Here is a 17,500-nt window from a genome sequence, read left to right as displayed (position 1 = left end):
CTCTGAGCATTCTCTCTTGACGAAGCCTGAAGTATAAAAGTACCCAGAAAAACATTAGCATTCTATTTCATCCACTAGAATTTAGCATGCTGAAGCAGGTGTTATCATTTAGCAAGATTAATTATTCTTAATGACTTTTAATGGAGACATCAATTTGTTGGACCAAAGTGTGACCTGAGACTTTATGAGATTGTTCATAATTAGGATGTGTCTGCTAACCACCAGTCTAAATAATGGACTATTCAAACACCTGAATACCTTAATTCGATATCAGTGCAGTGAAAGCAAAATTGTTTTAAAATATAGTGGTTAAAGGATATGTAATTTTATCATTTATTTAATCCCAGAAAACCTCGGAGCAGTTACTGAAATGTAGAAATGGTTACTGCAGAGTGGAAGGCACAACTAACTGACAAGGTGAGCAAAGAAATAAATAGACAATGATGTTTTCCGTTATTTGCCTGGGCCCTAATGGCTAAAGCAAACAGGGGTAGTGGCAAGAAGATTCTTGCCATGTTGCATAACATTTACTTAAGTGTGTGAGATAAAGGGCCTTAGTTTGGCACAAGCAAAGAGGATTCGTGCAACATTTACAATGTAGTAAATAGTATGAACCTACAATCATGTGTCAATCATTTCATGAACATTGCAAAATATAAAACAATCACTTAAGAAGATTTAAAATGGTGCAAAGCATGTGTATTGAATACCTTTTACACATACATTTTTCAATCACATTAATATATGATGTCCTTGGTATACAAGACACCATCATTATAGACTGAATAAGAGAGGTGAGTGTAACTTTCATTTAGGTTTACTTTTTTTCACATCTTGTATACAGGTTTGTTGAACATTATCCGAAACTATGGAAGTAAATATTGATATCAGAACTACTTGGGACGTTCTCTTTTACAGATATCCATCAGTCTTAAACCAAATTGGAAACTTTCTGTGTATCATTGGATAATTGTTTAGAACAAAGTTTGGACATGATTGCAGGTGATCTAAATACCGCTTTTGTTGACAGTGAAAACAATGCTTTTGGTAGGTATATTTTCCTGGTGGTAAGAACTAGTACTTGACTTGGTTACATTCAGTTGTTAAGGAATCCAAGTTGTAAAGATAAAATTCTTGCTGTGTTTTGGATTAATGACATTTTAAAATATGGTTATTGCAGAACATAGTTTGAATTATGTGGCTCAAATCATTTATGCATTTGTTAGGAAGTCATTAAGTCAAGAGGGATGCCAAGGTAAGAAATCTAACAACACTGATATTTTAACAAGCTGATTATTTAATCTACCAACACTGATATTCTAACAAGATAATTATTTAATCTACCAACACTGATATTCTAACAAGCGAATTATTTAATCTACCAACACTGATATTCTAACAAGCTGATTATTTAACAATTTATAGGGAATTACGTACATGGAATTGGCAGGAATCTGCAGAAAGTAAAGAGATTTAAGATTGTTGATATATTTTTTATGAATTTTACTGCTGTCTTACAGATTGTGTTGTTCCAATGTCAAGCAGTAGTAAATGTATTAAGAAGTGAGCAAAATCATTGTCAGAAAAACCTGAAAAAGGGCTAGTTGGCAAAAATATTTAGGAATACCATACAAAGCTAAGAGAGTATAAGGAGCTGAACTCAAGTTTTAGTAGACAGTTGAGATTTACAAAAAGAAACAAAAGTTCAAGTTGGCAGCCTATATTACTGATACCAGGAAAGCCCTGTATAAGCATTAAAGGGGTTTAAGGAACGATACCAACTTTAACTTTAGTGTAATTAAAGATGGAGTGCTGATTACCAACCAGACACAACTGGTAAAATTATTTGTTGATGAGTTTTGAATCTTTATAATAAAGTGTCATACCTTTCCTATTTTTAATATAAATGAAGATAGAAATATCTATCTTTCTTTAAAACAGGACACTGTTAAAAAATCATTAAGCAACATTAAGTCATGAGGCAGGGCCTGACGACAAAAATCAGTATGCATGCACACGCACACACAAATATATACATACATAAACACTGCATGAATTATTTTGTTCAGCATGGTCTAAAGGAAGGATTTGTTCCACATTTAAAGAAAACAGCTTCTTGGTATTCTCATATTTAAAGGAGGTACTTGCAAACTGAATAGTTACTGTGCCATTAGTCTTAAATATTATAGGCAAGTGTTTTGAAAGAGCAATTTATTCTTTAACAGAAATGTTGTGCATCACATTGGACATCTTTTAACTTTTTTTTCTCATGGTAGATTATGTCTGATTAACCTGTTAAGTTTCTATCAAAACATATAGGGTCAGTGTATGTAATCTATCTGATCCTACTGAAGGATTCGGACACTGTGCCAAATCGAGAAATTGTATCCAGTTTGTATAAACCAATTATAAATCAGTATGCAATTAGGCAGACTGGTGCTTAGTTCACTCAGAGGTTCTTCGAGGTTAAAACTGAGGACATTACGTCTGATGATAGGAAGTTATTAGTAGGGGCTCTGTAAGGTTCATTGCTTGAACCCTAGCTGTTTAATATCTTCATGTTTGACAATCTGACAAAGTAATATACTACTTAGTAAATTTGCTGATGACATTAAAATAGGCTCAGTCATTAATATGACAAAAGATCAAGCTCCACTACAGGGGTATTTGGATACCCTTTATACCTGGGCACCAATTTAGAATATGGGGTTTAATGCTAGGAAATCTGAAACATTACTTTAGTGTTAAATAACCCATGTTTTCCATATGACCTAGATTGTGCTATGTTTAGGAATAAGAACAGGGTTAAGCATTTTGGATTAAAAGTGGATAACCAGTTATGGTACAAGGACAATCCTCCACTGGCCAATAAGAAGCACTATCCAGTTATTAGGGACAGTATATCAAGACATCATGACAGAGTTTTATTTTCTCTTTATAAGGCTGTTGTAAGACCTTATGTAGTCTGATGTGGAACTGCTTGTGTCCATATCTGTTCTCAGTTAACAAGAGAAACAATCAGCAATATTATACTAAATGGATAGACGGATTTAAACATCTATGCTATAGGAATGGATTAGAACAATATTCCCTGGACTCAATATAGTACATGTTAGTCAGAAGTTACCTCATAATTTTGTAATGATGCAGGAATGATGCCACTATGTTAGCTACAGCTGGTATGGAGATAAGGCAACATCTATAGTACTAGGAATAAAACAGTTATGTGAACAACTCATTTTAAAATACAAATCTGGGGAAATATTTTCATCAAAGGGCTGGTAGATTATGGAATTAATTACTTCTAGGGATTTGAAAGGCCTATAGCCTCGGTAAGTTCAAAGCTGATTTAGACAAATGGCTTGGTAACAGGGTCTATGGAGTTCCTTCATAGGTGTTAGTAGAAGTTAACATTGTTTCTGGTTTGCAGTGTCTTTTTGGCATGTCTACTGTGCCCTTTCCAGGCACTAACCAACCATCTGTCTATCCTAACTTATTTAGTTCCAGGCTTTAAGGAACATGCTAGTGAATAAGGACAACCCTGTAGCCAACAATCTTATAGATAATCTTGTACCAAGTACTGACACAGTTATCAGGCCTTCTTTCTATTTGTCTCCAATGTTACCAGAGGGGCAGAAAAGGAATTCTATTTTTTTTTTTTGAATGCAGTGAAACTGCATTTGAACCAGGTGGGATGTTTGTGACAGCAGATGTGGTTGATTTATTGCCATCATTTCCACATATTTAAGTCTTGAATTGCTCAATATAGCAATTAAGACTGAGTATTCATGATTGAATACAGGCATTAATATTATTAAATACTCTATGGAGATAACTTTGAAAAAAAGTATTTGTGCAAAACAAAGGCTTAGCGATGGGACCAGCTTTTGCCCCGTTATGTGGCATTTTAAATCTACTTTTATTTCTAAATTGGATTTTTATGCAATTATTGCTTTATATTTACAGTCTTTAGCTAGCTTTTGATTTCTAGGTGTGATATCTGCCAGCTGGAAAAGCTTTTCAATTATATTAACTCTGCCATTGTGTTTCAGTGGCTTATATACATCTATTAAAATGATTCTATAAATTGTTTGCATATTATGTTATATTGAAATGCCAAGTGCAGGAAGTGTTAAGTTGCTGTATATTGGAAAACTACATTTTCAATATTCATACTTATTGCTCTGCATTAACCCCCCCCCCCCATGTAAGCAGAGGGTAACTTGGTTAAGGGCCAAATGGTAAAGGTTATTGAGAATGGTTCCCAATGAGTTCAAATTCCAGGTGCTTCTCTAGTTACATCCTACTGATACTTCTAGGCATCAAATATTGCTTGTTCATATTTTCACTAATAATTCCAAAACCATGGTATATACAAAATATTAAATATTTCATCTTAAACTTACTCAATGATAAACACAAATGAAAAAAAAAAATAATACCTCTTTACCTGTACTAGATAAAAGTCAAATATTAAAACCGTTCATATTTATTTATATTGTCATAAATTTCATATTCTTCTAAATATTTTGACAATCATATAGCACGGACTGAATTACTTAGCCTCATATGAAAGATCTCAGCTGGATGAAAAAAATGCTGCAAACAGTATGTGCATAACTCTTGAGTGGCTGCAGAGATATTGAAAGTTTTTTTACAAAACATTACAACTTAATAATTGCTGTGTTTACTGTGATTTATAAAACCAGTTTCAAACTTAGAACCTAAAGAATACTATCACTATAAAAAATAGTTGCACTGAAGAGTTTGTCATTTGTACTTCTATAGTAATCCCTATGGTTCCAGAGATATGAACATTTGTTTGAAATGTGAGGACATAATTTGATTCTGTCAAAAGGCTTAAGCTCTTCTCATTGCAAGTTACAGTGAAAACCTCCATTGGACGGAATGAGTTAAAATAAATGGTGTATCAGAGAGAGCATCTTAACTGACTTAGCTGAAATAGTACAATAGCTGTTTTGTGAAAACAAAAGGGTTAAATTCACACCAACTATTGGTGGGGTGGATTGGTTAATGCATACAGTTAAAACAGACACCCATTCCAGTTATGATTTTGCAAGGGCAATAATACTACCCAATTGCCACATTATTCAAAACTTAAAGAAATTATGATTACGATGCGGAATAGCAGTATCGGTATTAATGTCGAGCTAAATAATAGGCTGGGAGATGATTTGCAGTTATTCTTGATATTCCTATTTTTCTTAAGGACAATTTTGGAAAATGATGGATGCAAATGTGTTAAGGGTGTACTTAGAATTAAAAAAAAAATGTTTTGCATGTTCACAATGTAGAGTAAGTACCACCAAGATATTTGTAAAGTAAAGTAAATACCTCTGGGGTAGTATATCTGTCACAATGAAAATCATGTCCAGCATTTTATGGAGGAAAAACAGAGTGACAATATCATAGAATTTATGAACACTTACACAGTTGTCACAGGTTAGACACTGCAACTTCCCCTACAAACACAGTACAGATTATAGGAGTTTTAACATTTTTTCTTTCTATTTTATTAAAGATACTGGAGTCAGAGGATAGTGGTGACTGTGTAAATAAATTAGAATGCCATGAGGTAAGGCAGCTAACTAGTCACCTGGCCTTAATGAGTTGGTTTCTGTTAACTGCGTGCATAAATTACATGATGCAGGGTTATAACTATGGATTTCTTAAATGTATTAACTTGGTTAAAAAATGTGTATAAAATGTATTCATTATAACTGATGCTTTTTGCACTGTTTAAATTCTCATTAAGCAATTGCAATTATATACTGTTCAGGAAGTCACTGTTGCATGTAATTTTGTTATATAATGACAGTGTCAGTTGAATATAGATTATCCTGAGGATGTGTAAATAAAGAAATGAGCAAAAGTAATAAATTATTGGCTGTTTATGTTGGAACTTGAGGGCTGGAGTTTTTATTTGTTTTATTATCTAAATTTCATCAGCTAGTACTGGAAATTACTTTTTTTGCCCATGCTGTTAAATACTTACTGTGCATTGAAAGCAATGACACAAAGTCTGTAAGGAGATCAAATGGAGGGATTGGATCTTTTCATATCAGATTATCCATATCTTGACATCTAGGAATAACATTTATCTGATGTAGACTCTTCTAAAATAAACACAAAGCCTGGAAAATTGGCAATAGTGATCACATTTATTAGAGTCATTATCAAGTTTCAGAATCACAGATATTAAGGTCTTTATACAGGTAGGGCAGGGTTTAGACTATGCTGGAGAATGTTTGTAAATTCCTCAAAGATCAAGTTGGGCTACACTCACATGCTTACATAATTCTCAGCTATTTCCATTTTGCAGATTTTAAAAACTGCTAGCAGAAAGGTCGGCTCAACCATGATTGCTGTTCTCGTGAAAAAAATGTTAACAGCAATGCTATTTTACTGTTTTTTGTATTACTTGGGTAAAATGAGGGATCCCTTAAGTTTAAAAAATACATTTTGAGAAATATTTTCAATATTTATGATAGATCAGTTCTCCTTCTTAATCCAATGAAAGGAGGATGTTTTCTGGCTGAGCTTTTAATAAGATCTGCCTTCCAATAATCTGGTCATATATTCTACCTTCACTGAGAAGAGAGATGTAGTGAAATTGCTAAATGACAAATTTAGCTCAAACTCAAATGAATTGAATGATGCACGTCTCCATTTTATATCTTTTCTGTTTAAAATTTTTTATGATATATATATATATATATATATATATATTTTCTATATAAGGGATTTTTTATATATGTACAATAAATTTTATATATTTTTTCATGAAGAGTTTTACAGCATATTTTCATGCAGACTAGAACACATATATATATATATATATATATATATATATATATATATATATATGTATATTTATTATTTATTTTTTAGTTAGGTATTTTTGATACCATGGTATTGTCATTATTATAGTATTCTTATTTAAGTAAATGTGTATATATATATATATATATATATATATATATATATATATATATATTTTTTTTTTTTAATATAATTAACATTTATTATTACTATCAAATACTGTTTATCTGTCGATGTTTTATGATTGCATCTGATATTATGAGTATTGTTATAATTTTTCATTCAGAGTTGATTTGTGAAAGCCTGTTTTTCTATTTTAAGAATTTTGATGTTTTAATTAATGGAAGTTGGTTATATAGGAAATGATGTCATGCATTTTAATTACCACCTGGTATTTAAATGTGAAATTATGTGCAATTTGTAATTCTGAAGAAGCCCTAGTGGTGAAAGCGCTTACTTTCTCCAATAAAATCGTACGTTTCTCAGTTTGGCGTGTTGAGTTTGATGTTAATGCTATTTTTACATCATATTACATTTTGCTAATATATTTACTGCCGTGGTGTCCTGTTGATACTATTTATCGTTGGTTGTGTTATTTTGGTGCTCTGCATTACAGCTTCCATGGGACATTCATTTCATTGGAGTTATCAGTGTTACTCATTTGCCTGTTTATTTTATTTATTTTGATACTCCGATGTAACATGGCAGAGACTCATACATCAGTAGTTGAATTACCTTATAATCCTGAATCCATCAGAAATATTGTTGTTGAGGCACCGGACCGCTTTTTGAATGCTATTTCCGGTTCCGTAAATCCGTTAGAAGGCTATGAAGTTTCTGAAGACGATGAAGCCGGTTGCGATGATGTGAATCAGCTAATGGGGTTGAATGAGGCATTGGACAACTTGGATTTAAACCTAACCAAGCTGAAAAGGATGCAATTGCAGTGCTATCTCTTTGAAATTTGTTTGGCGAGGAGAATCGTGCCACGCGGACTGCGCATCTTGAAGATGCCTACAACAGGTAATACTTACCCCGGATTACTTTATAAATGGCAACAACTGAATTTAGACTTAAGCATGAAATCGACTTTTTTCGTCCTGAAGAAGATGTTTTAATAAAGACTGTAATTGAACAACAAAAGGACATTAAGGTAAAGTATCCATTGCCCCATGTCGATAAAGGCATGGAACGGATTCTTGACAACTTGCAGATTTTTGAGAAGAGACTTTTGTTACAGAAGAAAGGGAAAATTACCAGGGACAGTAGAGATTTTGCTGCAGGCCAAGTTTTCACTTGGCCCAGACCAGCGACTTATAATTCTGCTTCTAACACAATTATGACTGGACAAACAAGTATGGTACATCTTTCAAAACAGAATGAAAGCGGTACCTTAATACAAGCTGTTGATAAGAGCTCGACCGGTTCTGGTGGTAAAACCACTGAACCTATAAATACATTGACTGTTCAAGATGTGAATGTTAATAGACCTTCTGTTGTTGGCTCTGTCATAATACATAGTGATGCACATAAATCACCACAGCACACTAATTTGAATGAAGTAGTCAACACGACTTTAGATGTTCCTATTGTCGTTCCTGATGTTAGACCTAAAGAATGACCTTTACATGGTGCACGCATTAACATTAATAATGAAAACCCTTTCCCCATTGCCATGCCTCAGACTGTGAAACGACAGAGGTCGTACAGTCGAGGCAGACAGAAAAGGAAAGGCTCTGGGGAACACACAGAACCCACTCTCAAGCGTATGTGGGAGAGAATAGACAATCTTTAGTCTATAATCTCTCTAGTAGGGCATTATCTGTATATGAAGTTCAAGTATTAGAACGAGGTTTATCATTTATACCTAGTTGCAGGAGTGACTTATCAGATACGATCATTGACACAAAGTTATTTACTCGGAATGTTCAATTGAAAGTTGATTTTAGTGGTAAAGATATCCTAAATAAAACGGTTTTTAAAACACCCAGTACTTATATTCCCATGTTGAACCCCTTTTTAGATATTTTTAACAAATTGGTGAAGGACGACTTACATAAACTACATCAGCATGATACTACAGCAAATCTTAAATCCAGCAATTGTAATCTGAATTTCAGACAAAGGCAAGCTCTTAGTAATTTAAAGAATGATATTTCTATCACTATAAGGCCAGCTGACAAGGGCGGCCCGATGGTTTTGTTTGATACCAATTATTATATAGAATCTATGTATATATTGCTACAGAGATGAAACATTTTATAGCATTATAGATTTGAATGAAGTTGAAAGGAAAGTTGTCAGCGTTCACAATATGTTAGATGATATATTTTTTAGTCAAGATATCGACTTTGAAACTCTCTGCTTTCTGAGAGTTAGATATCCTCTCATTCCCATAATAAATGGTCTCCCCAAGATCCATAAGGATGCTACGCACCCCCCCAATGAGACCTATTGTTTCAGGCAGAAACTGGGTGACTGAACCTCTTTCCATCTGTATTGAACATTTTTTGAGACCATTAGTCGACAACAGATTTTAAGGGATAGTAAACAATTTTTAATTGAATTTTATGATTATTTGAAACCACTTCCATATGACACTCCTTTTTATTTTGTAACCTTGGATGTTACTAGTTTGTTTACCGTCATACCCAATGATGTGGGTGTTCGATATGTTAGTGATTTTTTACTTTCCCATTGCAACCTATTATCTAAACAGGTTGACATATTATGTTTATTCTTGGAGACAGTACTTGAAAATAATATTTTCATCTTTCAGGACAATATTTATTCCCAGAAAGACGGCGTTGCTATGGGTATGCCGTGTGCGAATAGTTACGCTAATATTGTCATGGCATGCTGGGAAGAGCAGGAACTATTTACTTTGGATAGTTTTAAAAGATCTTTAGGTTTTTACCGCAGATTTGTAGTTGATTTGTTTTTAGTCTGGAATAGTGATGAAGCAAGTTTATTGGAATTTTTTGAGCATATCAACACCTCTTCTCATTTTTTGAAATTTACTATGAACTACTCCAGGACTAATGTCTCTTTTTTGGATGTTAACATTGATAGATTTCATAATGGTTTAGTTAATACTGGTATACACAGAAAAATATGTTATCGTAATTCTTTATTACATAGAACCAGTATGCATCCGAGGCATGTTTTTAGGAGTGTCGCTAGAAGTCAGGCAATAAGAGCCTCCAGACTAAATCCTTTAACTACTGGTTATGAACAGGAACTAGCTAACTTGAAGGATAGATTGCTGAATAGGGGATATGGTTCTATTGAGATACATGAAGCCATCACCATAGCCAATTCAATTAGAACCACCTCTGCTTGCCCTTATTTTTCTGAACAACCTGAGAATTTTGCTGATCTTCTTGGAAGTGTTGATGGTGAGCCACCTATAGTTAAGGTTTCCGTTCATTTCACCACAAATATACAATCTATTATGGCTATTTTCAAGAAACATTGGGGTATTTTGATGTTTGATGATAATATTAAGAGATTTGTTAGTGAGGAACCAAGGTTTATATTTAAAAACAAAAGGAATCTAAAGCAACTATTATGCCGTACCAATGCAACTCACTTTATTGATGGTCAAGACATGATGTTAGGTACAAAACCTTGTTCGAATTGTAATCAATGTGTTTTTATAGATGATGCTGTTAACTTTGTACACCTTGTTACTAGTATGGTTTATCCCCTTACATCAGCTAATTGTCAGACACGAAATGTGATTTATCTTGCTAGAGGTTGTAAATGCACTGCATTTTACATAGGAAAAACTAATAGGAGATTAAAGGAGAGAATTAGAGAACACGTCTATAATATAACATTGGGCAATGATCATTATGGTCTGGCAAAACAGATTAATGCAACAGATTTTACACATCCGTTTAAGTTCTCTGTACTACAGGTTATATATACCAACATACAAGGATGTGATGTTTTAAATTATACTGAAAGATGTGAGATCAAGTGGATCATTAAACTCAGGGCTGATAAGAACCCGGGTTTAAATGAGAAAATTCCACTTAAACCTGTTTTATTTAATAGGAGACGGAAAATACGTAAGAATTGAATGATGCACGTCTCCATTTTATATCTTTTCTGTTTAAAATTTTTTATGATATATATATATATTTTTTATATAAGGGATTTTTTATATATGTATAATAAATTTTATATATTTTTTCATCTATATACACTTTAGTTTTAGATGTATTTACAATTTGATATATTTGAAACATGCATTTTTTAATATGCTATTTAATGGTGTTTTTTATTTTACGTTATTTTGGTTTAAATTATATTTACATTTTTTAAGTGAAGTTTGTTTTCTAACATGAGCATTTTGTTTTGATTTGATTCTACAGTAAGGTTCATTTGTTGGTAGTTGTCATGGCTTCACATTCATTTTTTAATGAGGGATGGGTGATTATGCTAATTAATTAGTTAACCCACCCATTTGAAACCTTTTAAAAAGGATGTGATTTGTTTATTTAAATTGTCTGAAGAAGGAAAGAGTTCATTTTGTACCTGAGTTTTGCTTGTCCTTTACTTTTGTTTACTTAGTTTGTTTTTTGGTTTGTGATTATTATAGTATTCTTATTTAAGTAAATGTGTGTATATATATATATATATATATATATATATATATATTTTTTTTTAATATAATTAACATTTATTATTACTATCAAATACTGTTTATCTGTTGACGTTTTATGATCGTATCTGATATTATGAGTATTGTTATAATTTTTCATTCAGAGTTGATTTGTGAAAGACTATTTTTCTATTTTAAGAATTTTGATGTTTTAATTAATGGAAGTTGGCTATATAGGAAATGATGTCATGCATTTTAATTACCACCTGGTATTTAAATGTGAAATTATGTGCAATTTGTAAGTCTGAAGAAGCCCTAGTGGTGAAAGTGCTTACTTTCTCCAATAAAGTCGTACGTTTGTCAGTTTGGCATGTTGAGTTTGATGTTAATGCTATTTTTACATCATATTACATTTTGCTAATATATTTACTGCCATGGTGTCCCGTTGATGCTATTTATTGTTGGTTGTGTTATTTTGGTGCTCTGCATTTCAGCTTCCACGGGACGTTCATTTCCTTGGAGTTATCAGTGTTTACTCATTTGCCCATATATAGACAGTAATCTGGCCTTTGTCTACCATCCAGCCAAGGTAGTAAAAAGATCATTCTATATTACCTAACTTATAAGTAAAGGCATGGCATTTAGGTCCAAGGAAGTCATGGTGTCACTATATTTGGCTCTAATCAGACCCATCATGGATAATGCCCCCTTTGGCATGTACCGGACAAGTCAAATGTAAAAGTTGCAATGCCAACAAAGGTTCCTTACAAGGAGAATCCAGGGTATAAACACATTGTCCTATATATATATATATATATATATATATATATATATATGGTCTTAAAGTGCTGTCTCTATACTCCGTCTCTTACAGGTTACTGAGAAGTGATCTATGCCTGCCATAAAAGACATCCTTGGGTCAAGCTCTGATGGACCTTTTGCATATCTGCAAACTGAACAGCATTAGAACCATTAGATCCAAGGACATGAATTTTGATTGTGACATAAATAAGACTTGTTGGTGAGACAAATATCTGTCTTAGAGGATCCCTATACTCTGGAACAGGCTCCCTATCCATGTGAAGCAGAGTGGATCCCAAACTCCATTTAAGTATAACCTTGACCAATGAATGGGTAATCAGAAATTCAACCAAGGCCTAACCCCCATGTATCTGATAGAGGCAGACAGTAATGCCCAAACTAACAATACCCCCATCCTCTAAAAACTTCCTAACATACCCCCTCCTAATAAATACCCATGATGCATAGGGACACAACAGGGTTAAGTCACATGGCTTGGTTTATAAAGGCCCTGATGGTTGTTAGGTTCATATTTATACACCAGGCTAACTGTGTAAAGAAATACACTGGAGTCTCTTCAAAACTAAGAAAGTTTTATAAAAGCCATAATGAACCCTAATCTAATTTGAAGAGAGGTAACAGAATCCCTGCACTGTGGGAATTTGCAATCACAATTTTACAATATAAAAAAGCAAGATCTGAAATATATTTGCATTTCTCAACCCACTTCAGCACTAAGGATTTGGAATATGGTTAAGTCCTCCATGCAAGTCACATTTGAAGGTATTTCATTCTAATTTTGTGGGAGGAGAGTAGCGTCCATCTCCTGGAAGATCAGAGCACTGAATCAAACATTTTCTCACTGGTTAGGTCCAGGAATCTTAGTAAAAAAAAGGATTAGCATTTTTCACATCTGACATAGGAGTATGCGGTTATTCTGGAAAAGGAGTCATACCTATACTGCATGCTCTGACAGGGACAAAAACTAATGCAGGGAGAACATGCTGGGCAGGATGAACTGGATCATACATATTGTGGGATGATGAGTAATATGTGATCATAATTTGTTCCGACAGAAGTGAACATTGTCTAATCCCCATATCAGAAAATTTTCTCAGTTAATTTATCAAGTAAATTCTAAATTTAACAGATTTGTATCCATTAGACATTATTGCATTAAAATAGTTTCTTACCAATATAGCCCCTTCAGTAAAATGCTAAAGATGTTTACTTTTTTCCTTAGTCATAAGTGAGACCACAGAGTAGAGTTAACCAGTGAATATGAACTAAAGTATTATTAAGCCATCTTATAACCCCAGGCAGAATTCCATACCTTAAGAAAACTTGGAATTATCTACACTATAACCTGTCTCAAACTCATCTTCATCAATAGTAGATGCATAACACAACTTGCATCTCTGCCACCACAGCTCAGCTGCCTCTGTTTTGCCTGATTTTTTCTAACTTTCTGGTAAATCACTGAGGAGTAGTCAGTCCATCAATAATGCTACACAATAGCCTTTCATACTTCCCTTTCCTCAGAATATGCATAATGAGAGAAAATTAATAAAATTAAATAAATAAAATAAATAAAGGAATATTTAAAATTGTTCCTGATTTTGGCATTTGCCCCTCATTACTTTTGGTTTTGTTCCAGATTCTTCAACAAAATAAATTGAGAGCCACAATTGCAAACCATTAAGCACTAGTTACAATAATAACAGCTATGCACAAGCTCTTTGTACCCAAAGCCTACAATGGACAGCCTTTCAAAGTCATATGATCTGAAATCTATGTACGTGGTCTAAAATGTAGAAGTTTAAGAGGGGAAAGAGAGATTCACTGATCATCTGTCACCCTCTTTTATTCCTGATCAAATCTTTATAACATTTCAGTTTTATATAAAGTGCAATATTTATGCATGGTGCACTTGCTGTTTCATCACTGATATATACATTTTGTAGCTATATGCTACTTGATGAAATGCTATAACTCCTACAGTAGTATTCCTTATACTTTATTTCACTTCTTCTAGGTAGAATATATAGTGCAGCTAGTATACATTTTGCAGATTCCTACCATCCCCTCACTACTATAAATCTGCGGACTCTCCTTCATTTGTTCCTCGATCTTTATTTCAGTACCCTTTTAACAAGTCCCTTTTCCTTCACAATCTTTCCATTCCAGCAAAGAAGCCCTCCTGCCCACTTTTCTCCACAAAGCTTTCATGTTCTTTAAGATTTGGATACATTTACTGTAACATTAATATATGTGCATTATTATTGCACATTGTTACATTGTTCTGCTTTTCAGATCTATCAATCCATCAACAATCCAAACTAACAAGTTAATATTTTATTCCACATAGCTTATATTCTTTGTCTTTTAGTAACAAACTGGTTCCCATAGCCTGTTGTTAACCCTTTGTGCCTTGTTAATTACTATCGCTATGTAACATTGTCCCACCAACTATAACATTAAAACACAGAATTCCCTGCCTGCCCAGGAAATAAACAGCATATATTTAAGGCAATAAATTTGGCAGTCTGCACAAACAGCAGTGAAAGTCTTCTTCCAATCCTCTCTAAATCAGACTCAAACCCTGATTTACTCCTTTGGTCTGAATAATACCTATTATAAATCACTGTTAAAAAAATTCAGTAGTGTGATCATTTGTTAAATTAACAGTAAAGTGTTGTCATCCTGTTAAATTCAGTTTCAGGTAAGCGATCATTCAATTATTAGAAGTAGATACCTATACATACATATATGTGTATATATATATATATATATATATACACACACATATATATATATATATTTATATATACACACACACACACACACACACACACACACACACACACATATATATATATATATACACACACACACACACACATATATATATATATATATATATATATATAATACAAAACAGTCACTATTTATATATATATATATATATACACACACACACATATAATACAAAACAGTCACTATTTTGCAATGTGAAAAGTGTTACTGCTAAGTATTACTGCCTACTTGAATACCTCTTGAACGCTGCTGCATAGAAATGACTAGGAATTGTTAGACTGGCTAAATATATGCGTCAGTCCTCAGTCACTATTTTGCAATATTATAAATGTTACTGCTAGAAAATTACTGCCTATTTGAATATAAATGCTGGATTGCTAACTCTGTTTCTCTCCTCCACTTTTTATCTCCATTTCTCCCCTAAGTACCCAGCTCAACCTATCCTGCTCCTGATTTAATCACAGCCTACCTGGTGTGCTAAGAATCCTATCCAAATCCTGTGGCCTCAACCTCCAGCTACCTGTCTTCTGCACCCTGTCTCAAGGAAAGAAATAAGTATGTTATGGACTAAATCTACCTGGTAAAACAGACCCCTATCCACCAACTGTTTCAGGGCTCCAAAGTTCGCTGGGAGCCTGAGCAGCCAGCTGCCTTACTCACTTTCTGTAATACCTAACAGCCTACATGACTCTTCTACTTACCTTTACCCCCTCTCACTTGCATTTCTTTTTCTCCACCCTCCTACACTACTTAGCTCCCTCACAAACTCTCCTACAATTCCAGAACTGCCCACTAGGGGGGCACCCTTCGACCTTCCATTCTGTCTCTCCCCTCTCTCCCTGTGCTATCTTGGTAAACTCAATCCATTTGCTAAGCTTCATGCCTGTTCCTACTCTTGCATACATAGTGCCTTTCAGTCGGTACTCCTCTAGCAGTCTCTTTCCCTAGACTTCCCTCCAGCTTAAACCTCTCCACTAATATCCTACCTTCCAACTGCAGCTACCTGCACTCCTGATTGTTTCCTGCTAACTTCTCTTCCTTTGTTTCTACCCACTCCATTTGCCCTGCGGGCTCACTCCGCTCCCCTACTCAAACCCCATTTCCCACCCACCCCCAGCATCATCACATTTCTACCTAACTAGCCACACCTCCTCTCCTTCTGCTCCAATCACAACCTCTCCACCATTTAACCAATCTTCTCTTTTCCCTCCATATTTCATCTCTAACCACTCCCTTTCACTACCACCAATACCTTTCCCTTGCAATAACACACCACCTACACTTAATTCATAACTTGAACTTACTATCCACCTTTACAATGTATAAACTCCCCTCCCTAGTACTCATACATACCTTACATATGCTCTCACTTCTTTCACCTTTAATATTAGCATACCCTCTGCTATCACACCTACCCAACCCAACTAAACATCCTACCTCTTCATTTCCAACAAACCATAATCATCACATCAACATCACTTCCACCCCTAGCTATCTTTTACCTAAATATCATAGGATAACCCACATAAAATATGTTCACCTGAATACTAGAAGGCTACCCCCTCCTCAAAGTAAATATACAAACACTATATATTTAACCCTACTACACTCACTCCACAGTGGAGATATTCACCCTAACCCAGGTCCTATTACCTCCTCTATAAATCAGAACATTTATCAAAACCCCACTCCTAACTCCTTACTTAAAAAACCTAACAACTCACTCTCAATAGCTAACCTCAACATACGTAGCATTAATAATAAAACAACACAACTACATGCTCTCTTAGAACTCTACTCCTTTGATATTATTTGTCTAACAGAAACCTGGTTAAAACCTTCAACAAAAGACACAGAAGTCATCCCTCCTGGCTATAAAATCTTGCGTCTTGACAGACTATCTAAAAAAGGTGGTGGAATAGCTATCTTATATAAATCAAGCCTTGAAATAACCACATTCCACCAAAAACATCCTCAGGACTCTAATGTTGAAATTCTTATTACCAAACTTAAACTAAACTCAGTCAAATCTATCTTTATTATCTGCATCTATGTCCCCCCAGGTAATAATATTTCTACCATTGAAAACATCCTATGTTGGCTATCACTAAACTTACCCCAAGAAACAATAATCCTAGGTGACTTAAACATTGATTGGCAATCTTGCAACAACAAGCACCCTACTAACCATATTAACCTTCACGGGTTCTCTCAAAATATCACCTGCCCCACTAGAATAAATAAAACTAACAAAAAAGAAAGTACCTTAGACTGGATACTTACCAAATGTCAACTCCATACTTATGAAACAGGAAACCTTCCTGATAGTATAAGTGATCACATATTAACTTACATAATCAGGCTCAAAACCAACCCCCTACCCAAAACATAACTAGAACAATCAGAACCAAAAAAAATTCAACCTTG

Source organism: Protopterus annectens, chromosome 13.part0 (genome assembly GCF_019279795.1).
Source record: "Protopterus annectens isolate FY-2018-M chromosome 13.part0, PAN1.0, whole genome shotgun sequence".
NCBI lineage: Eukaryota > Metazoa > Chordata > Ceratodontiformes > Protopteridae > Protopterus > Protopterus annectens.
The sequence above is the reverse complement of the archived record's forward strand: the minus strand, read 5'-3'. Positions refer to the sequence as shown.